Source organism: Neomonachus schauinslandi, chromosome 7 (genome assembly GCF_002201575.2).
Source record: "Neomonachus schauinslandi chromosome 7, ASM220157v2, whole genome shotgun sequence".
Classification (NCBI taxonomy): Eukaryota; Metazoa; Chordata; class Mammalia; order Carnivora; family Phocidae; genus Neomonachus; species Neomonachus schauinslandi.
In genome coordinates this window covers 137,202,643-137,210,160 of record NC_058409.1, presented here as the reverse complement: position 1 = coordinate 137,210,160, position 7,518 = coordinate 137,202,643, and positions in this window count along the sequence as shown.

Here is a 7,518-nt window from a genome sequence, read left to right as displayed (position 1 = left end):
TTCTCTACTAGTCAACAGAAAATAAATGAGTTTATTTCTAACGCACACATTTTGGAGCAAAGGCTTGGAAAACTTACAGAATTGAATGGTCTGCCATCTCAAAAGAAAAGAGGAATCATGTGAAGGTGTTTTAGAGTAAATACACTACACTCTACTAGCAATCAGTGTGTGGTTTGGAGCTAGGCTCCTGGAGCTGGAATCCAGCTTTAGCGATTAATTGTGGGCAAGTTATGTATCTTCTCTGGGCCTCAATCTCCTCATCCGTGAAACGGGTCTAATAGTTGTACCCATTTTTGATGAGCATGAAGTGAGGTAAAATGTGTAAAGTTCTTAGAACAACACCAGGAACATTTTCAGCACCTTGCAAGTGCTATTGTTCATGTGTTTATGCTTTAAACATCTAATTCGTGTGAAAGCACCTTAAAAATAGGGAGATACCAAGTAGAGAGGTTATTAAGTTATTAATAACCTTAAATTATTCCCTTGGGGTAAGAGCATTAAGAAAGTGCTCGTAGGGACATAATAACCCTGTGCGACCCTGAAATAGGGTTTTGAGCAGAATTATATATACTCATGTAGGACCAAACAAGGGACAATATATTCATAAAGCTAGCATTAGTTACTGGGTCATATGCTGTTGATGGTTGTATTTAGCAGGCAGTGTGATGACAAATGCCCTCTCGTATGAAACCAGCCACTCTGTCTCTTTTCTTGATCCTTTGTAGTGTCTCTCAAGTTTATTCCATCATTTCGGTTCAAGGGCTAGGAGATTAATCTCAGCTCACTACGGCTTTGTGCCTACGTGATCATAAATATTCATGGAATCCCTTCCCATATGACTAAGTCTTTTCCCTCTGGCAGAATTTTGAGCACAGCATCCTGCAGTTCTGAAACAGCAGTGGGCTCAGAGCCCTTTTGAAACTGCACACAATCAGTGGGGAAAAAATTAATGTGCCATACAAATAATATGCAAATACTATTATGCTAACCGTATGTATGTGATAAAATACAACCATAGAAAATTTGAAAAGATGAGTTTAGGGGCACCTGGGTGGCTCAGTCGGTTAAGTGCCCAACTCTTAATTTCAGCTCTGGTCATGGTCTCAGGGTCGTGAGATCAAGCCCCAGGTTGGGCTCTGCCAGTCTGCTTGAAATTCTTTCTCCCTCTCTCTTTGTCCCTCCCCCAGCTCACACGTGCACGCTCTCTCTTTCAAATAAATAAATAAATTTTTTTTTAAATATGAGTTTAAGCTGAAATAGAAAGTATTTTTATTTAATTAATTTATTTATTTGAGAGAGAGAGCGTGCGTGTGTGAATGAGGGGAGGGGCAGAGGGAGAGAATCTTCAAGCAGACTCCCAGCTGAGCTCGATGCCAGGACCCATGAGATCATGACCTGAGCCAAAATCAAGAGTTGGATGCTTAACCAACTGAGCCACCCAGGTGCCCAACACTGAGGGTCTCACTCAGCCTGTATGTCAGGTGGTCAATGAGAATGTGAGTTTATCCCAAAGTGATGTGGGTGACAGAGGGGGCTCTTCCCATTTCTTTGCTGCTTGTTTATTGTCAAACTTATTGTTTAAGGAGCTTACTTAAGATTCTCTCTCACCCTCTCCGTCTGCTCTGCTCCCCCACCCCACCCCTGCTCATGTATGTGTGTGCGCGTGTGCTCTCTCTCTCTAAAAAATAAAAATAAAAAAAGATCCGTGTCAATTTCCATATTTAATATTGACTAAAGAGAAGACCTGATGTGTTCATCTTGCCTCCCATTTTGTGCTCCTTCAGGGTGGATGTGCATCTCTTGGGGGACTATTCTCTACAGATAAAGTCCAGATATTTTAGCCGGGCTTCCTAGACCTCCAGAGCCTGGTCTCCATTGGCCTTTCCTGGTCCAATGGTTGGATGGCTCCTAGAGGACCTAAACTGAATGTATGCAGTTAGGCCTCAGTCTAAACAGACTGTTCACTATCCCCTCCAGCACACTTAGTTTTTACCTCTAATGAGTCTTTGGACTGCCCTCCTCAAGTTCGAGTAGACAATTCTACTTTTCCAAGAAACTGTAGGACAGACCTCACCTCTTCACATAGTCTTCCCTGATGATATCAAGGCTTAGTGAGCACTCCTGTCTCTGACTCTGGGAATAGTCTTTTGGCAGTTAGACAAATTGCCTTGTTGAGGTATCTTCTATTATTGACTTCAACTATTATTGAAACTATTATTATTATTATTTTAGTTTTATGTGCTTGTGTCTATCTCCCCAACTGGATTGGTAATTCCTTGATGATGAGTCTGTGTTGTATCATTCTTTTTTTTTTTTTAATTAAAAAAGTAACATATGCACAAAATTTAAAACATTATCAGTACAAACAGGCTCATTATGAAAAATACCATTCTCTTACTTATTCCTTCCCATCTTTCTTTTTGCCTTCTTTACAAACATTCCTTTTCAATTCTTAGTTGGTTCTCCTGCAATTTTCTCCAAATTTTACTGCTTATTCTCTAGTTCTTGGGTTGCCACTTCTAGACATTATCTAGCGAATTTCTGCTCTGGGTTATGATAGGGTGTTCTGATAGTTTTCTCCTGTCTTTCCCTCCCCCTTTTCATCCTTGCATTTTCCTAATATGTCACAATTTGTTGTTTAATTATTAGTTAGCATTTACATTATTATGGCCATATGAATATGGTTTACCACTGAACCAACTAGAGTAGATGAGTTCATTTCTTTTTTCTTTTTTAAAGATTTTATTTATTTATTTGATACAGAGAGAGAAAGAGGGCTAGAGAGACAAGTAGAGGGAGAGGGAGAAGCAGACTTCCTGCTGAGCAAGGAACCCGATGCAGGGCTTGATCCCAGGACCCTGAGATCATGACCTGAGCTGAAGGCAGATGCTTAACCGACTGAGCCACCCAGGTGCCCCAGATGAGTTCATTTCTTTTTACAAACTTATTTTTCCTGAAGCTGCCACATTTTCTCATTTGTTTTGTTGTCTCTGAAACTAAATTTGTTTTTTTTTTAAAGATTTATTAATCCATTTAGGAGAGAGAGAGAGAGATCACAAGCAGGAGGGAGAGAGAATCTCAAGAAGACTGTACTCAGTGTGGAGCTGGACATAGGGCTCCATCCCAGGATTCCAAGATCACAACCCAAGCCAAAACCAAGAGTTGGATACTCAACTGACTACACCAGCCATGTGCCCCGAAACTATATTTGTTTTATTTCCAAATGCTTTCAAAGCACTACCACTTGTCTGTCAGTATTATCTTCCGAATTCTCAAATGCATCATGTAATCTTCCCATTCAGGTTTTGCTGGGAGACCTTCCTCCCATAGATTTTGTTCACTTACTCTAATCTGGCTGAGTCAGCTGATGTCTGAATCCACAGCACTATTGTTATCCTGTGACTTCCCTTTGACACTGTCCTGCGCTGGACACCCTTCTTTTTTGGATTCCATGTCCCACTCTTCCTTAGTTTTAATCTTCATTCTGATGGGGGTCCTTTAAAATCTGAAAATGTCTGTTCTACCCTTACTTTTGGTGGATAGATTGGCTGAGTATAAAATCATAGATTGAGAATAATTTTCCTTTAGAAATTTTAAAGTTTTATATTCTTACTTCCAGCATTTTCATTCTGATTTCTGATTCCATTTGTTGGTTTCCTCTCTGGAAGGTTCTAGCATCTTCTCTTTATCTCTGGGGTTCTGATATTTCAAGATGGTATGTTTGTTGTGATCTTTTCATTCATTGTGCTAGGCATTCATTGTGCTCTTTTAATTTGAGACCTGTGATTCTCAGTTCTGGGGAAAATGTTCTATAATGTCATTGATAATTTCTTCCTTTCTGATATCTTTCTGGAATTTCAGAAAAGTTGGACCTCTTGTTTTGAACCTTTATCTTTCCTTACTTTTCCTATTTTTTATTTCTTGATATTTTTGTTTTACTTTCTAGGATTTGTTCCATGTTATATTCTAAACTTCTGTTGAAATTGTGTCTTGGTTATTATATTTTTAATTCCCAAGAAATCTCTCTTGCTTTCTGATACTTGTTTTGTATCTATCTTCCTGTTCTTATTTTATGACTAAACTCTCTTCCCTGATAGCTCTGAGGGTACACAGAGCACACACACATCCATTCCTGCATCACCTCTATGTCTTCTAGAGTTCTTCCTTCCAGTCTCCAAATCATGTTGCAAGTTTTCTTAAATACCTGATGATTCTTGATTGTCCTTTTATAATTAAGACCAAGATACTTGAAAGTGATTTGCAAGTTGTGTGTGTATAGACAGAACTGTGGACAAGTGGGCTTCAAAATAGGTGCCAAACTAAAATTTTGGCTGGGGGGCCCACTGACCTTTTCATTAGGGGCCCAGTTCCCCAGAGAAGCCTCTGATCTCTTGTTTGGGGGCAGGATTTTCCTGGCTGTGGCCTTCTGGCCTCCGGTTCTTGGAAGTAGGCTGGGTAATCTACATCAGTAAGCTGGCTTTCAGTGAATTCCACTATTTTCAGGTCTGTGCCTCACACTGTGTACTTACCAGTAATAACTAGACTGGCACCTCTTGAGATCAGTTTCTTTAGGGCACATTTCCAGTCAAGGGTGGGGACCAGGGAGTATGGAGGTGGTTGTCTCTATTGAATGATTGGTAGGAAATTTGAGGCTGTGTTGATCTACATAGAAATGTTCAATTAATCTCTTGCACTGCCCTCAACTTCAGGTATCTCCCACTTCCAAGTGTTGGGCCTTTGAAAGTTCTGTAGGGAAAAATGGCTTTCAAACCTTCCCATGAAAGAATTACAGTTTAAACCATTTTCTTTGTTATTAAAGGGGCCAATCACCAAAGTATTGTTGTGAATTGTCTGATGGGGTGGAATTTGTGATACTTGATCTGGGTTGAAAGAATCAGTGGAAACTGCAGGGCAGGATCTACATCACTCAGGAAATTGGCTGTTAACTAGCAACTCTCCAAAACTGTTTTAAGAACACTAAGTTGTTGGGGTACCTGGGTGGCTCAGTCAGTGAAGCGTCTGCCTTCAGCTCAGGTCATGATCTCAGGCTCCTGGATCGAGTCCCACATCGGGCTCCCTGCTTGGTGGGGAGTCGGCTTCTCTCTCTCCCCCTCCTTCTTCCCCTGCTTGAGCTTTCTCTGTCTCTCTCAAATAAATAAAATCTTAAAAAAACCCAAAAACCCACTAAGTTGTCACCATTATGAAAAGAAATTTGTATTCTTTGGAACATTAGAATGTATTCTTACAGAAATATTAAGGGGATAAAAAATAATTCTATTTGGTACTAAATAACTGACCCAGACATGTAGGGGAGTGTGCCCTTTCCTTTTCTTGATGCCAGGAACTCACTATCAGAAGTGAAGAGCACAAAGTTATTTAATGGAATTGAATTCAAAAATTAGAATATTTTAGATTAAGTAATTTCCTTCATTGGTTGTATTTAGTAGTCAAAGAAATGTGTACCTTTGGAATAATAGAGGCTGCAAAGACAGAACAGGGGTGTCAGGGAAATTACCACTAATTGTTCAATAAATATTCTTGAGCATGTGTGTCCCATGGATGGCACTTAATCATCCGTACATTTCATCCCTCTCCATGTAGAAGATATCTTAGCTTCTTTATTGGACTCTAAATCTCATCTTAAGCTTCTCAATGATGCCGACATCTTATAGTACAAATTAGATGAAGCCTACATGTGTTTTATCATGAATATGGCAGGTAAAGTGAATGAATGAGAATAATGGTTGATGATATTAATAACTTAGTATTTTCTATTGCTTAATACATACCATACATGGGACTAAGTATTTCACAAGTATTACTTCACTTATTCTGTGACTGACATAGGTATTGTCAGTCAAGTTAGACTAGGTAAGTTATGCCACAGTGAAAAAGAGCCCCAGATCTCAGGGGCCTATGACAACACACACTTATTTCCCACCCACACAGCATGGCCATCATGAGGCTGCATAATTAGGGATCCAAAAGGTGTAGCAGCATCTGGGTGAAAACAGGTAGTCTCAGGTGAAGGGGGAGGAGACATGGTGAGCCAGGAGCTGGTTCTTAAAACCTCTGGTCAGAAGTGACACATGTCCATTCTCCCTTCAATTCAGTGGCCAAAGCAAGTCACATGGTCACTCCTGACCTTAACGAGTCAGGCTGATTTTATTCTATTTCATGGAGGGGCATCTCAAATCTTGCAGCTAGTCTGATATCAGTGGGTGGGGAAGTACAGTCCTTTACCAGGGAGGGCAGCAAATATTTTGAATAATACCATCTACCATAGATAAAACAAAACCAGCAAAACCAAGCAAAAACACAGTATCAAGGTCCTAATTATGCAGAAATGTTAGAATCAAGCCCCTCTGTATCCCACTTTTCTTTTTTAAAATTTTTGTTTATTTATTTGAGAGAGAGAGGGAGAGCTTGCAAGCACGAGCTGGGATTGGGGGGCAGAGGGAGAGGGAGAAGCAGTCTGCCCACTGAGCAGGGAGCCTGATGCGGGGCTCGAGCCTAGGCCCTGGGATCATGGCCTGAGCTGAAGGCAGAGGCTTAACCGACTGACCCACCCAGGCGCCCCTATCCCACTTTTCTTAAAGAAAAATAACTAATTTTCATTTGTATGGTATTATTCCAAGGTATAGTTGGAAAAGAAAAATAAAATGGTAAGATATTACTGTGAGGAATAACACCAAGAGATTTCCTTACATAAAGGCCAACCTAATGTTAATTGTACAAATAAAACTCAGGGTCTAAAATTTAGATTTCAGGCAACTTACGTGGTCTCGAAGAGGATCTTATTTTACTTTGGGGATTCTCTAGTGTTTTACATTTACTGTGAGACTCAAACTTGCCAAATATGAGAAATAGTGGAGAGGCAGTAAGTGTTATTGTTTTAAGGGGAAATAATTTTAAGAGGAAATAATTTCACATCACCAGAAGTATATCTTAAAACTCTCGGGGACTTAGCCAGTCTGTGCATTTTATTTCCTTTCTCATGCTTGCATCGAGTCTTGTCTGTCACAAGAAAAGTAAGTACATACACATCCCAATGCTATCATTTGTTTTTTAGTTTATTCAAATGTTCATTAAAAAGTTACCACTTCTCTGGTTTTTGTCTTTATTATGCACTGAAAATTTGCCAATTAGGTGACACTGTGTTTTCTTGAACGAGCCTGCCACCTTGTGGTGATTAGGAAAATCTGACTTGGCAAAACTAGCTCTCAGATATTCGAAATATTTGCTGCCCTCCCTGAAAACTCCTTTCAATAAGTAGTTTTGAGCCCCTAACCCTGTTCTAGGTACTGAGCTTACAACAGCAGATGAATTGGACAAGAATCCCTCCCCTCCCGGAGCTTGTGTGTTATAATACAAGGACTTGTGTATGTAAGTTAAAATTTGGAAATGTAGTCAACCTTTGTAACTTGTAAACCTAATGTCCTACCTACACATGTGCTCATCTTCCCTATATGTTATCTGTGAGCGATACATCCCTGCTGCTGTAAAGGCTAGCTCTTC